A 16,963-nucleotide genomic window follows, 5' to 3' on the forward strand; every position below is an offset into this window, starting at 1 on the left:
GATAAACTTATGTAAAACTGAACTTTTAAATAGAGTTGAGCGGACAACTGGATGTTCGGTCGAACTTCACAAAAAAGTTTGAGTTCGGGACCCGAACTTGACCCGAACTTGACCCCAAACCTGACCCCCATTGAAGATCAATGGGGACCCGAACTTTTGAGCACTAAAACGGCTGTAAAACGGCTGTATCATCTGCAGAGCAGGGAATAGGAAGGGGGCCAACAAGTTTGAGAAAAGTGGAGGGGAGGGTGAGGACTATATTGATGATTGTGTGTTGGACTGGATCTGGGAGCTAGATTGGGGTGCTGAGGACGGAGGAGGTGATATCATAGGTACTGTGACTTTATTACAATACTTTATGCGGCATCAACGATTTCTGTGGGAAAATAGAAGTAGCCAATAGCTAGCAAAACAAGAATGTCCTCCTTCTCCTGGTGTCCATTGTGGAAGCCGGGCTGCATCCACATACAGTACAGTGTACTTATCATTCTCTTCTTCACTTACTGCTTCTCCCGCTAACACTCCTCTTGCTCCTTCAGTTCCTTGTCATCCTCTGATAATGGAATGTGTGGCCAGAAAACAACTCTACATGTAGGGGTGCATCTAGCTTTTCTGCTGCCTGAGGCAAAAACTGAAATGGCGCCCCCCAATACCAATTTCTTAACCTAATCCCTTACCTCTAGCCCTACTGTTAAAGACATACTTGGAAAAAATTACATACAGAGCTACAAAACATACAGGGTAATACTGTGCCCACTGTGCTTCCCAATACTATACTGCAGAAACATACAATCCCCCTAAAAATACTATTATCACACAGATAGTTCACCTTCAATAATTATTGGCACAGTGCCCTAAAAAATAACTGTGCCAAGCAAATTCAGTGTCCCTGAACTTAAAGTGCCGTAAACATATTGTCCTCCAAAATTATTCCACCTTGCAATGTGTGCCAGTACAAAAATGCTCCCTTATAATGTGTGCCAATACAAGAAATGCACCCTTAGAACGTGTGCCAATACAAAAAATGCTCCCTTATAACTTGTGCCCATACAAATAAACTATTTTAGTGCTCCCTGCAGAACAATTTCCGCATAGTGGCCACCTTAGAATGTGTGCCAGTACAAAAATGCTCCCTTATAATGTGCGCTAAGTACAAAAATGTCCCCTTATGTAGCAGTACAAAAAATGTTCCCTTATAACATGTATCAGTACAAAAAATACCCCCTTTTAGTGCCCCCAGTAGAATGGATGTCTCCATACTGCTTTCTCCAGTTACAAAATAATGACCCCCCCACCCCATTGTGGCCTACAGCATGCTGACAAATAAGAATAATAAACTCAAATACTTACCTCCATTGATGCAGTGCAAGACACAGACCTCTTCTAGTCTGTGCCCTGAGCACTATGCATGTAGCCCGGCTCAGGCAGCGGATAATGATGACATCGGCCTCTGATAGGCTACAGGCACTAGGACAAAAGCCTATTAGAGGAGATGGTGGGCCAGGTAGACAAAAGCCTTCAATTGTATTGCTGTCTTGAGTACAGTGATTGCAGTTGAATATGTAGAGATGAGTGTTTCCACAATGGAAGCATTCATTGCCCATGGCCCTTCTGCTGTATCCCTCTTCCCCCTACCTGGTGCTGCCTGAGGCAATTGTCTCACCTCGCCTAATTGGTGGTGCACCCCTGTCTACATGCCCAATAATCCGCTGGGGCACAGGCTTAACTCCCACCAGCAGTGCAGACTACCTTGCGAATTAATAAAGTCTGCTGCCTTTAGGGAGCTGATGGAGTGAACAAAAGGTATCCCTGACTTCTACTGTCATATAGTAGAGAATGTGTGCTGCACAAGATGCACTCCAGGGTGGACACCTGAAGCAGCTGTTATGGGCAGGAAATGTACGAGTCTTTCATGACCCACTAGGTCAATATTGTTTTCACTGCATGGCATCAAAGCAACAACAAGGCCAGGACCTACTGACACCTCCACGCATGTGTCCATCTGGTTACCACATCAGCTACTTATCCACCTTCCCTTCCCCAACAGCAGCAGCGCAGAGTATCACTATCATTCCCCCTCCCTCCTCTCACATGTGTAAAGTGAAGCGTTGCCATGCCATGTTAGAGCTGATCGGCCTGGGCGATAGTAACCACGCCGCTGATCAGTTACTGAAGTGCATCAAGCAGCAAACATTCTGCTGGCTCCCTCCTTGTCAGTTCCAACGTGGTAAGATGGTCAGTGATAATAGCCACAACATCGTGGTTGTGCTAAACCAGACGAAAATAACACATGCTGGCTGCATGGTGTACATCATAAACCTTGTCATGCAATGCTTTTTAAACCAGTACACAGGAGTTATACTGCATGATCTGCGACATTCTAGTATGCTGGAATTCCACTTCGCAAATGCTGGAGCATCTGTACAAGCAGCATAAATCAGTGAATGATTTTGTGATGCACCAGACCACCTCATTTGAAGTGGCCACCAAATTGGTGAGCAGGAATTAGTTCTCACCCTCATATTTTTCTTAGAACAGACACTCACACTGATGCAACAAGCAGTAGAACAGCTTACACATCTTTCTGTACGTCCTATAGCTGTTTTGGACCCACATGGAGAAGGACCCATGGAAGAAGGAGGAGGAGTATAAATTAGGAGCTGCCACTGGAGGAGAAGATTGTGGTGGTGGAGCAGGGGGATGCTAATGACGATGATATCGACTACGAGACCTCCTCGTCTCAGTGGGGGGCGGAGACGTAAAGAACTGGCTTTGCAGGCACTTTGGTCAGAGCTGTAAGCTGTATGTTTCCTTTTATTCACATCAAACAACCGTTCACATCAAACAGTCTGGTGATTACTGAATAGCCATGCTTTTACTGTAGACACTGGCTATCAAATCAAAATGGGTGAATTTTTCCTCCTGCTGATAAGGAGGCCAAAATACTTTATTAACAGGAAGCACTCTGTATTTAGCTTGCCCGAGCTTTCTGCGAGCAGTTGCCTGATTTCCACATGTCTGACGCCCCTCTCCATCCCCCAAGAGTTACCTATAGATGCAGCCGAGCTATGCTTGATGGTTAATAGTGATGAGCGAGAGGTGCCATATTCGATTTCGCGATATATCGCGAATATTCGAGTGAATATTCGTGTTATATTCGTCGAAATCGAATATTTGTAATTATTTCAATATTTTCGCGAATAATATGCGATTATTTTAATCGCGTGTTGCGATTTTTCTAGTTTATTAGTATAAGGCAATGGTATTTTACGAAATTTCATACTATTGCTCTAACTTCGTCTTTTACAATATTACGAATATTCTAAAAGACGAAGTTAGAGCAATATTACGAAATTTCGTAAAATACACATATATATTGTAATTTAGCTAATATTGTGCTATAATCATTTTCTTTTTCTTTCATTTTTTTTCCCTCTTCTGAACTTAAGCTTTGTAAAATATGTACACTGTTAAAAAAGTTAATATAGCAGTATATTAGCTAAATTACAATATATATGTCTATTTTACGAAATTTCGTAATATTGCTCTAACTTCGTCTTTTAGAATATTCGTAATATTCTAAAAGACGAAGTTAGAGCAATAGTAGGAAATTTCGTAAAATACACATATATGGAATATAGCAGTGCGAAGCTGAAATTGCAATGTGATTAATATAACACGAAATAATCGCATGGTGATTTCTACTTAGTACTGCTATAGTCCATCAGTTGAAATCGCCATGCGATGAATATAACTCGAAGTATAGTACTGCTATATTCCATATTCGCCGAATATGGACTATAGCAGTACTAAGTAGAAATCACCATGCGATTATTTCGTGTTATATTAATCGCATCGCAATTTCAGCTTCGCACTGCTATATTCCATATATGTGTATTTTACGAAATTTCCTACTATTGCTCTAACTTCGTCTTTTAGAATATTACGAATATTCTAAAAGACGAAGTTAGAGCAATATTACGAAATTTCGTAAAATACACATATATATTGTAATTTAGCTAATATACTGCTATATTAACTTTTTTTTAACAGTGTACATATTTTACAAAGCTTAAGTTCAGAAGAGGGAAAAAAAATGAAAGAAAAAAAAGTGATTATAGCACTATATTAGCTAAATTACAATATATATGTGTATTTTACGAAATTTCGTACTATTGCTCTAACTTCGTCTTTTAGAATATTCGTAATATTCTAAAAGACGAAGTTAGAGCAATAGTACGAAATTTCGTAAAATACACATATATGGAATATAGCAGTGCGAAGCTGAAATTGCGATGCGATTAATATAACACGAAAAAAATCGCATGGTGATTTCAACGTAATTCTCTAATCCGACAGTACATTCTAGTATATGGAGCGTCCCCATGGTGATGGGGACGCTCCATGAGCACGGCAACGGGCACTGAATGGAGCATTAAAAAAAAGCAAAAAAAAAAAACAAATATTCGATTTCGCGAATATATAGCACTATATTCTAAATATTCGCGAAATCTCGAAATCGCGATATTCGAGAAAAATATTCGCAATTCGAATATTCACGCTCAACACTAATGGTTAATGTTTTAAGTAATAATTGTCAAGAAAAAGATAACTAACTTTTTAATATATTTCAGTGTCTTTTGTCACAAGATAACCAAGATAACACTGTGCCATGTGTTATCAGAGTCAATTTAGCTCTGCTACATCGGTACCTCCTGCCGTCTCCTCTACCACAAGCAGCTACAGCAGCAGCCAGTTCAGTATCATGAACATGATGGAGAAATGTCTTGATGTGCCACAGCAAGCTGAGGCAAATCTATCTTTATCTCCCTTTGTAATGATTGTGTGTTGTTGCCAGTGTCATCGTCATCATCATTCTCATGCTTCTCCAACACTGTCTCTTCCACCCCCCCCCCCCTCCTCTAGCTGAAGCTCCAAATCCTCATCCTCCTCCTGCTCCTCAATGGAACTTTCTCCTTGGGGCTCCCCAAAAGCAAGAGGGTGCACAGCAAGGCGTACCTTCTTCACCCATCATCCACTGCTGCATGAGCTTCAATGTTTTTTTTAAAACAAATATAATGGAGATTATGTTGTTCAGACCACAGCTTTCCCTGCTTATGAATTTTGTAGCCTCTTCCAAGGGATTCAGCATGTTACTTGCATCTCAGACCAGCTTTCAATGCTGGATCTCAAAATGACACATGCTCCTTATCCTTGACGATTCTGGCTGGTGCATGACAAAGTCAGTCACTGTTTTCCGCTGCTCATAGAGCCTTTCTAGCATGTGCATATGTGTTGAATTCCAGCGAGTGGGCACATTATGTGGTGTAATGGCAGACTGTTTTGATGCTGCAAGTCCAGGAAAGCGTTTTGTACCGCGTAGGAATGGCTGAAATGATTGCACAGCTTTCTTGACTTTGTCAGCACTGTGCACAGGCCAGTGAACTTTTTCAAGAAGCGCTGGACAACAAGGTTAATTATGTGCGCCATACAGGGAGCATGTGTCATTCGGCCCTGGTGTCATTTGGCCCAGGTTCAGCATGGCCACTATGTTGGTACTATTGTCGCTCATGAGTCATGACCTTGCCAACTTGGAGCTGGCGGGGAGACAGCCAGCGTGCTGTATGCTGCCTGATGTGCTTCAGCAACCGCTCACCGGTGTGGCTGCTCTTGCCAAGGCAGATCAAGTCCAACACTGCATGTCGGTGCTTAACCTGACACATATGATAGGAGGGGGGGCAACGCTGTGCCCTGCTGCTGTTGAAGACAAGAGGGTGTCCATGTAATAGTAGGTGGAGGAGGCGGATAAGTGCCTGGTTTGGAATCCAGGCTGATAAAGGTGTAGAAGTGCCAAAAGGACCTGGGCAGGTGTCACGGATGGTGTTGCAGAAAACTAGAAGATACAAATAAAGATCCGACTGACTTGATCCCAAACTAAGGAACATAAGGGTGAGCCCTATAAAAGCCCTAGAGCTCTCCCTGACTGCTCAGCCCATGCAAAGATCTTTATGATAGATAATTGCATGCCCTCGTACCTAGACTGTGTGACACCTGAAAACCCTATAATAGTGAGGGGACACGACCACCGGCTCCCTACACTTAATACGGAAGGAGTCAGGGTCACCTAGGATCAAGCCAACAGGAAAACACAAATAAAGGAACAGACTTATCTGGGTAAACAGCAGTTGCAGCATCTAGCAGTGAGCACAATCCAGGAAGTAGTATAAACTGCAAAGTGATGCAGTATGGGAAGGGATATAAAGGGTTGCAATCAGTGCAACTAGATGACAGCTAAGAGAGGGAAACGAGATGACAAAACGAAACCAAAACAAAAGAACCTCAAGCAAGAGGTACTGAAGAATGTCTGTCAGAGCTTCTGAGAGATCTGGCGGTGACAGTACCCTTCCTTCTACGAGTGGACTCCGGACTGGATTGGACCTATGGAAAGCCCTGATGAAACAAGTGGCCTTAATGTCAGCCACTGGGACCCACATCCTCTCCTCAGGACCATAACCCTCCCAATGAACGAGGTACTGGAGAGAACCGCGGATAATGCGAGAATCCACAATCCTAGAGACCTGAAATTCAAGATTACCATCAACCACAATCGGAGGAGGAGGCAAAAAGGAGGGTACAGTGGGTTGGACATTAGATTTTAACAGGGACTTGTGAAAAACATGATGGATCTTCCAAGTCTGAGGAAGATCAAGACGAAAGGCAACGGGATTGATGACGGACAGAATCTTGTAAGACCCAATAAACTTAGGACCCAACTTCCAGGAGGGAACATTCAATTTGATATTCTTAGTAGACAACCACACCAGATCACCCACATTCAGGTCCGGACCAGGCACACGTCTCTTATCCGCCACACGCTTATATCTCTCACTCATGCTCTTCAGATTATCCTGAATCTTTTGCCAAATAAATGACAAAGACGAGGAAAATCTCTCCTCATCAGGTAAACCAGAAGACCCCTCTCCAGAGAATGTCTCAAACTGCGGATGGAACCCATATGCACCAAAAAATGGTGACTTATCCGAGGACTCCTGGCGACAGTTATTTAAAGCAAACTCTGCAAGGGACAAATAAGAACACCAATCCTCCTGATTCTCAGTCACAAAACAGCGCAGATATGTCTCCAGATTCTGATTGACGCGCTCTGTCTGACCACTCGACTGCGGGTGAAAAGCAGAAGAGAACGACAACCGAACCCCCAAGCGAGAACAGAAGGCCTTCCAGAATCTGGAAGCAAACTGCGTGCCCCTATCCAAGACTATGTCTGAAGGAATGCCTTGCCGTTTGACAATGTGATCAACAAATGCCTGCGCCAGCGTTTTAGCATTGGGTAACCCAGGAAAAGGAATAAAATACGCCATTTTGCTAAAACGGTCTACCACTACCAAAATCACAGTCTTCCCTGAGGAACGAGGCAGGTCCATAATGAAGTCCATGAACAGATGCGTTCAAGGACAGGAAGGAATGGGTAACGGGAGGAGTGGACCCGATGGTCGTGAATGAGAGACCTTGGCGCGAGCGCAGGTCTCACAGGCTGCCACAAAACCCTCAACCGTCTTACGAAGAGCCGGCCACCAGAATCTCCGAGCAATGAGATCCACAGTGGCTCTGCTCCCCGGGTGCCCAGCAAGGACAGTATCATTATGCTCCTTAAAAACCTTGTGTCGTAAAGCGAGAGGCACAAACAACCTCCCAGGAGGACAAAGATCAGGAGTCTCTGCCTGGGCTGCCTGAACCTCTGCCTCCAAATCGGGGTAAAGAGCAGAGACTACCACCCCTTCAGCCAAAATTGGACCCGGGTCTTCAAAGTTCCCTCTTCCCGGAAAACAACGTGACAGGGCATCGGCCTTCACATTTTTAACCCCAGGGCAGAACGTGACAACAAAATTTAACCTGGAAAAGAATAAAGACCATCTGGCCTGTCTCGGGTTCAGACGCTTGTCTGACTCCAAGTAGGCCAGATTCTTATGGTCGGTAAACACGGTAATAGGGTGTTTGGCTCCCTCTAGCCAATGGCGCCATTCCTCAAAAGCTAATTTGATGGCCAACAACTCCCTATCTCCCACATCGTAATTTCTCTCTGCGGAGGAGAGTTTCTTTGAGAAAAAGGCACACGGTCGCCATTTGGCAGGAGAGGGACCCTGAGACAAGACCGCACCCACACCCACCTCAGAAGCGTCCACCTCAACAATCAAAGGTAGAGAGACATCAGGTTGTACCAAGATGGGAGCGGAAGCAAAACTCTCTTTGATACTAGAAAAGGCCTTACGCGCATCTACCTACCAAGAGGAAAAATCTACGCCCTTTTTAGTCATATCAGTGAGTGGCTTAACAACAGAGGAATAATTCAAAATGAACTTCCTGTAATAATTGGCAAAACCCAAAAAGCGCATCAGCGCCTTCTGACTCTCAGGAAGCTCCCAATCAAGCACCGCGTGGACCTTCTCAGGGTCCATGCGAAAACCAGAAGCGGAGAGAAGAAAACCCAGAAATTTAATTTCTGGGACCGCAAACACACATTTTTCCAGTTTAGCGTACAATTTATTCTCCTGCAAAATGAACTAGACCTGACATAGGTGGTCCCTATGAGTTTTGAAATCAGGAGAAAAAATCAAAATGTCATCTAGATACACTAGTACAAATTTCCCCATTACATGATAAAAAATGCTGTTCACAAAATGTTGGAAGACGGCTGGAGCATTCATCAAACCAAAGGGCATAACCAAATTCTCAAAATGGCCCTCAGGAGTATTGAAGGCCATCTTCCATTTATCCCCTTTCCTGACCCTGACCAGGTTGTATGCCCCTCTCAAATCTAACTTAGAAAAAACTTTAGCCCCAACAATCTGGTTAAACAGGTTCGGGATCAGAGGAAGCGGATAAGGGTCACGAATTGTGATAGTGTTCAGCAACCTGAAATCCAGACATGGTCTTAAAGAACTGTCTTTTTTCTTAACAAAAAAAAGCCCAGCGGCAACAGCTGACTTCGAGGGTCGGATGTGTCCCTTTCTCAGGCTCTCAGAGATATACGTACGCATTGCGACCCTTTCAAGTTGGGAGTAGAGTTGAGCGAACACCTGGATGTTCGGGTTTGAGAAGTTCGGCCGAACCCCATTGAAGTCAATGGGGACCCAAACTTTTCGGCACTAAAAAGGCTGTAAAACAGCCCAGGAAAGGGCTAGAGGGCTGCAAAAGGCAGCAACATGTAGGTAAATCCACTGCAAACAAATGTGGATAGGGAAATGAATAAAAATAAAAATAAAATAAATAAAAATTAACCAATATCAATTGGAGAGAGGTCCCATAGCAGAGAATCTGGCTTCACGTCACCCACCACTGTAACAGTCCATTGTCATATATTTAGGCCCCGGCACCCAGGCAGAGGAGAGAGGTCCCGTAACAGAGAATCTGGCTTCATGTCAGCAGAGAATCAGTCTTCATGTCATAGCAGAGAATCATGCTCACGTCACCCAACACTGGAACAGTCCATTGTCAGATATTTAGGCCCAGGCACCCAGGCAGAGGAGAGAGGTCCCGTAACAGAGAATCTGGCTTCATGTCAGCAGAGAATCAGTTTTCATGTCATAGCAGAGAATCATGCTTCACGTCACCCAACACTGGAACAGTCCTTTGTCAGATATTTAGGCCCCGGCATCCAGGCAGAGGAGAGAGATCCCGTAACAGAGAATATGGCTTCATGTGAGCAGAGAATCAGTCTTCATGTCATAGCAGAGAATCATGCTTCACGTCACCCAACACTGGAACAGTCCATTGTCAGATATTTAGGCCCAGGCACCCAGGCAGAGGAGAGAGGTGCCGTAACAGAGAATCTGGCTTCATGTCAGCAGAGAATCAGTCTTCATGTCATAGCAGAGAATCATGCTTCACGTCACCCAACATTGGAACAGTCCATTGTCATATATTTAGGCCCCGGCACCCAGACAGAGGAAAGGTTCATTCAACTTTGGGTTGCCCCGAAATATAATGGTAAAATGAAAATAAAAATAGGATTGAATGAGGAAGAGTTCATAAAAAAATTCTAATCCCTTTCTACAGAATACACTCAAGAAGACAATGCTTTTGAGAATTTACTTGGTGAATGAAGTTGGAAATTGGCACCTGTGACAGATTTTTGTCTAATCTAGCTAAGGCTAGTTTCACACTAGCGGCAGAGGACTCCGGCAGGCTGTTCCGGCGGGTGAACAGCCTGTCAGATCTGTCCTGCCGCTAGTTCATGTGTGCCACCAGATTGCTGCTCCGTCCCCATTGACGATAATGGGGGCGGGGACGGAGTACCGGCGGCGGCACGGATCCTGCATGCATGCAGTACTTTTAGTCTGGCTGCCTCTCGCCGTGCACTGCCATGCTGCCGCCAGAACTCCCCCCCGGCCCCCATTATAGTCAATAGGGATGGAGCGGCAGTCCGGGGGCACATGTGAACTAGCCGCAGGACCGATCCGACAGGCTGTTCACCTGCTGGAATCGCCTGCCGGAGTCCCCTGCCACTAATGTAAAAGAACCCTTATACAGTGGGGCAAAAAAGTATTTAGTCAGCCACCAATTGTGCAAGTTCTCCCGTTTAAAAAGATGAGAGAGGCCTTCATCATAGGTATACCTCAACTATAAGAGACATAATGAGAAAAAAAATATCCAAAATATCACATTGTCTGATTTTTTTAAGAAGTTATTTGCAAATTATGGTGGAAAAAAAGTATTTGGTCAATAACAAAAGTTAATCTCAATACTTTGTTATATACCCTTTGTTGGCAATGACAGAGGTCAAACGTTTTCTGTAAGTCTTCACAAGGTTTTCACAAACTGTTGCTGGTATTTTAGCCCATTCGCCCATGCAGATCTCCTCTAGAGCTGTGATGTTTTGGGGCTGTCGCTGGGCAACATGGACATTCAACTCCCTCCAAAGGTTTTCTATGCGGTTGAGATCTGGAGATTGGCTAGGCCACTCCAGGACCTTGAAATGCTTCTTACAAAGCCACTCCTTCGTTGCCCGGGCAGTGTGTTTGGGATCATTCTCATGCTGAAAGACCCAGCCACGTTTCATCTTCAATGCCCTTGCTGATGGAAGAAGGTTTTCACTCAAAATCTCACGATACATGGCCCCATTCATTCTTTCCTTTACACGGATCAGTCTTCCTGGTCCATTTGAAGAAAAACAGCCCCAAAGCATGATGCTTCACAGTAGATATGGTGTTCTTCTGATGCAACTCAGCATTCTTTCTCCTCCAAACATGACGAGTTGAGTTTTTACCAAAAAGTTCTACTTTGGTTTTATCTGACCATTTGACATTCTCCCAATCCTCTTCTGGATCATCTAAATGCTCCCCAGCAAACTTCAGATGGGCCCGTACATGTATTGGCTTAAGCAGGGGGACACGTCTGGCACTGCAGGATTTGAGTCACTGGCGGCATAGTGTGCTATTGATGGTAGCCTTTGTTACTTTGGTCCCAGCTCTTTTGCTCACTGTTCTTGTGATCATTTTGACCCCACGGGGTGAGATCTTGCGTGAAGCCCCAGATTGAGGGAGATTATCAGTGGTATTGTATGTCTTCCATTTTCTAATAACCCACAGTTGATTTCTTCACACCAAGCTGCTTGCCTATTGCAGATTCACTCTTCCCAGCCTGGTGCAGGTCTACAATTTTGTTTCTGGTGTCCTTTGACAGCTCTTTGGTCTTGGCCAAATACATAGCAATATATTCTAAATATTCGCAAATTCTCGAATTGGCGATATTCTCAATAAAAATTTGCTATTTGAATATTCGCACTCAACACTAGTCCCTAAGTTATCCCTGAACTTTCTCTCCCTGCTAAAATACCCACTACCCAATTCTCTTTACTACTACTACTAGCCGTAATCTCTCCCTAATCTATTCCCTAGCTCCACATTATGGCTCCCTAATTGATTGTTAATTGCCCTCCTGCAGACATGGTCCTCTCTGGTCAAAGACTAAGCACACAATGACGACCCTGCACCTACTAACAGGCACCTCTCTTCTTTAGTCCACACTGTTTGGCTCATATAGCCTGCCTGTCAGCTTCTGAGCCAATCAGGGTATGCCATCCCCCCAGTTCCTGCCTGAGTCATGCGTCTTCCTCCCTAGAGCTTTTGCCCACTGTCAATACCTTAGTAAAATGGCGCCAGGCGCCGTTTTACAAGATACATCCTAATCGAACCAGAAAAGATCCGGGTTCGATTTGGTGCCTAAAAAAAAAATCTGAGATTTGTAATGAATCTAGGAATCTGTGAATAGATTAGCCCATCTCTGAGTAGTACAGCTTACAGCTTTTTAACAAGCTTTTTTTCTTGTTTATACGCTCTTTAATTTTAATTATCAGTTATCCACAGCCAACTGCTTGTTATTCTGGACCAAAAATGACTCACTAGAAAAATATTCTAATTTAAACATTATCACAAAACTGAGTACCTTAAATGACTTCTTCCCAGCATAGAACATGGGAATGAAAACACATCCCTTTTTTAGTCATAATGTCTAATATTAACCCCCTCCTGCTCAGCACCATACTATTGTGTCACTTAATGTGAACTTGTCATGTTAAACATGGTGTCGGAGCTAAAGGTGGTGTGTTATAGACTAGGAGGAGCTGAATTCATTGAAATATATAATTTTAAAAAATAAAATAAAAACTGTGTCAAAAAAGCAATTTTTGTCACATTACATCACAAAAAGTGGAACACAAAGTGATCAAAAAGGCATATGTACCATAAAATGGTACCTATAAAACTGTCACCTCATCTTGCAAAAAATGAGCCCCTAAATAAGAAAATCACTAAAAATATATAAAAACTCTAGCTCTCAGAACATGGAGATATTAAAACATAATTTTTTTGTTTCAAACATTTTTTTGTTTACTAAAATGGCTGCTGCACATGTTAGGACACGGAGATATGAACTCTGGGAACGAAGGATCACCCACAATGCCATGCATGCAGCCAATCAGCAGCCAGCCAGCCCAGTCAAGATGAATCAGGCGTGGATAAGCCACTATGCCTGATGCATCAGATTAGATAATCCATGCTGCCTCACCTAAACCTTGACAAAAGAGACCAGTTTCTTCTGGCTACCTGCCTCAGCTACTATTCTGATGCTGCCACAGCAGAGCAGCATAGCGGAGAGGGGAGGAGGCCATGTACTGACAGAGCGCTACCTGGTCCTGGTGGTCAGGGATGAGGACTGTCTTTCCCAAGGATAATTTTCGACTGGGAAATACAGGGCACAGTGTAATACACTAGAATCTATAAAATATAAAGATATTAGCCCTACTCCCCAATTAATAATACAATTAGGCGGTCATTTATTATATAGAAATATGCCTATGTTAGGCTAATTTCACACTAGTGTCAGGACGGATCTGACAGGCTGTTCACCCTGTCGGATCCGTCCTGCTGCAATTTCGACGTGCCGCCGGACTGCCGCTCCGTCCCCATTGACTATAATGGGGACGGGGGCGGAGCTCCGACACAGCACGGCAGTGCACGGCGAGAGGCCACCAAACTAAAAGTACTGCATGTCTGAATTTTTGGTCCAGCGGCCTCTCACCGCGCACTGCCGTGGTGCACCGGAGCTCCGCCCCTGTCCCCATTATAGTCAATGGGGACTGAGCGGTGGTCCGGCGGCACGGCGAAATAGCGACAGGATGGATCTAAAGGGGTAAACAGCCTGTCGGATCTGTCCTGACACTAGTGTGAAAGTACCCTTAGGCGTATTTCGGACACAGATTGTGGCTCAAAGGTCCTTAGCACCGCAATTTGCATATTTTTCCCGCTCATGCCATCTGTCGGCCAGTACAGGCCCCAAAAATTAGGTAATAGGCATTCACCTGACAGCAAAGAACTTTGGATTCTGTGGCTGAAGGTACATTAGGCGGTCACAGGATAAATATGTAACTGTCGGCCAGTACAGGCCCAAAAAATTAGCAAATAGGAATTCACCGGACAGCACTGAACTTTGGATTCTGTGGCTGGACATACATTAGGCTGTCACAGAATAAATATGTAACTGACGGACAGTACAGGCCTAAAAATTAGCTAATAGGCATTCACCTGAAGGCACAGAACTTTGGATTCTATGGCTCGAGGTACATTAGGTGGTCACAGGATAAAAATGTAACTATAAGCTCGTGCAGTCCTCAAAAATTAGGCAATAGGCATTCACCTGACAGCAAAGAACTTTGGATTCTGTGGCTGGAGGTACATTAGGCATTCACAGGATAAATATGTAACTGTCGGCCAATACAGGCCCCAAAAATTAGGCATTCACCTGATATAAAAGGCCCTTTATGCCGCTGTATATACATAAGGCAAGGACCATTCTTTGTTCTGGGTGGTGGCGGATATGTGTGGGCTGGCATGAGGAAATTCAATTACACGTGGTCATCACAGGTGTTGAATTCCTCCGAAATCCATGCCTCATTATTTTTTTTGTGTTATTTGAACGAATATTCGAAAAGCAACATAAGCAGGGATGAATTATGACTTCAGATTGAAAAAAATTATGAATATTCTAAAAAACTAAAAAATATATAGCACTATATTCAATATAGTGCTATATATACAATTTTTAGAATATTCGTCATATAAATAAATAGACTTCAAAGAAGGTGAAGGACGGGGGCCTCTCATGGAGGCGGAATCGGGGCGCTGAAGTGTTCAGTTCAGATGGAAAAAAATGGCGAATATTCAAAAAAACAAATATATAGCACTATATTTAATATAGTGCTATATAGTCGATTTTTTTTAATATTCATCATTTTTGTTTTCATCTGAAGTCATGATTCCTCCCTGCTTAACTTGCCTGTGGGCCAATGACTCATTGGTCCACAAGCAAGAAGCAGGGCGGAATCATGTGTTCAGATTGAAGAAATGCTGAATATTCTAAAAACTAATATATACAGTAGCACTATATTCTATTGTGCTATATATGTTTTTGACTCACGCCTGTATTGAGCGCGCAATATTTGCATATTACGTGATCATTACCTTACCTTTTTGCGTAAAAAAGGTAGAATATAATGAATATATGAATTTGCTAATATATGACGAATATTCTACAAAATATTTGCAAAATATCACAAATTCGAATATGACCCCTGCCGCTCATCACTTCATTTTTAAAAATGTGAGGTAGTCCACACTGTCGTGAGCTAGGCGAGTGTGCTTATCGGTCACAATCCCCTCTGCTGCGCTGAACGTCCTTTTAGACAGGACACTCAAATTGTGCCAGCTCTGGCCACAGGTCAAGCCTGCACACCTAGTAGTCAAGGGGTTCCTCGCTTCTCAGAGCATCCGCATCGGCCGTTAACCCGATGTAGTCGGACACGTTAACCAGATGTAGTCGGACACCTGTCAGTCTAGGCGTTCCCTAAAGCTTGATCCGGAGGGCGGCTGTCGATGGGTTGGCTGCAAGAATGACCTCATATCTGAAGTGACCAACACATCTTCAAATCGCCCTCTTTTTGCAGGCGTGGTAGGTTTGGCATCCGCACCTATTTCGCTGTGGGTGGAAATTTCTCTGCCAGTGCCCGCAACAGCAGAATGCAGCATCTCTCGCAGCAAGGACTGGAAATGCTGCATTCTGTGATGCTGGTGACATGTCCACCATTTTATGTTTATACTGGGGGTCTAAGTGCGTTGCCACCCAGTACAGGTCATTGACCTTCATGCTTTTTATATGGGGGACCTCCTCCCTCCAGCCACGGACAACACCAGGGATCCCTGAAAAGTTTAAAGCCTGCTCTTCTTTCTCCTCCTCCTCCTCCTTCTTTTCCCCATCCACCATCTTCCTCTGACGCCTCTTCAGACTCCTGCTGACTTGTCTTAGATGGAGTAGCCCCCCTGGGAATCAATTTAGCATTGCGACTTACTCATCTTCCTGCTACTCGGCGGCTTGATTAATGACACAACACAATGCACGCTCTAGAAAGAAGGCGTAAGGTACAATGTCACTGATGGCTCCCCTTCTGCGACTGACGAGTTTGGTGATCTCATCAAATGGCCGCAGAAGTCAGCATGCGTCGCGCATGAGCAGCCACAGGCGCGGTGAAAAAAAAACAAGTTCCCCAGAACCTGTCCTTCTGCAAAGTTCGAACAGGTAGTTGTTAACTGCTGGAGCAGCCTAACAAGCATAAACAATGTGAAGTTCCAGCTCGTCGTGCAGTCACAAATCAGACGTCTTACTGGCGTGGTGTTGCCGCTGCACGTCAGCAAGGAGAGCTATGGCCCTGTAAGATCTTCTAAAATGGCCAGAGATATTCCTGGCCTGCCGCAGGACGTCCTGGACCCCGGGGTATTTGCCAAAGAATCGCTGCACGACTAAGTTCAGGACATGTGGCATGCACGGCACGTGTGTCATTTTGCCATTTTTAATTGCGCTCAGCAGATTGGCGCCGTTGTGGGACACTACTTTACCAACTGTCAAATTGAGCGGGGTTAGCCACTGATCGGCCTGTGACCGCAGAGCTGAAAGCAGTGCAGGACCGGTGTGGCTCTTGGATTCCAGGCACAACAGCCGCAGCACAGCATGGCAACATCTCACCTGGCACGTTGAATAGGTTTTGGGGAGCTTGGGGAGGCAATAGCAGTGGAAAAGGAGGAGTCAGCTGAGGAGGAGACAGAGGATGGAGTAGGAGGAGGAGAAGAAGAGGCCGGCCTGCATGCAATCCTTGGTGGTAACACCAAATCCCTACAGGTGCTACGGGTTACATGATTGATGGCCATCAGAAGGTTCACCCAGTGTGCAGCAAAAGTTATGTACCTTCCCTGCCCGTGTTTGCTAGACCACGTGTCTGTGGTCAGATGTATCTTAGCACCGACACTGTGTGCCAGAGATATATTAACTTGCCGCTGAACGTGGCCCTAAAAATCAGGGATGCCCTTCTGGGAGAAATATTTCCTTCCGGGGACTTTAC

The 16,963-nt window shown here is 44.4% G+C and overlaps 1 protein-coding gene across 1 annotated transcript in view; it reads left to right on the top strand.

Annotated features, from left to right (window-relative positions):
* The window catches only part of LOC122924684 (alcohol dehydrogenase 1-like), a 146,147-nt gene that overhangs the window by 111,062 nt on the left and 18,122 nt on the right, over nucleotides 1-16,963 (top strand). The window lies entirely within an intron of this gene.

Source organism: Bufo gargarizans, chromosome 1, assembly GCF_014858855.1.
Source record: "Bufo gargarizans isolate SCDJY-AF-19 chromosome 1, ASM1485885v1, whole genome shotgun sequence".
NCBI lineage: Eukaryota > Metazoa > Chordata > Amphibia > Anura > Bufonidae > Bufo > Bufo gargarizans.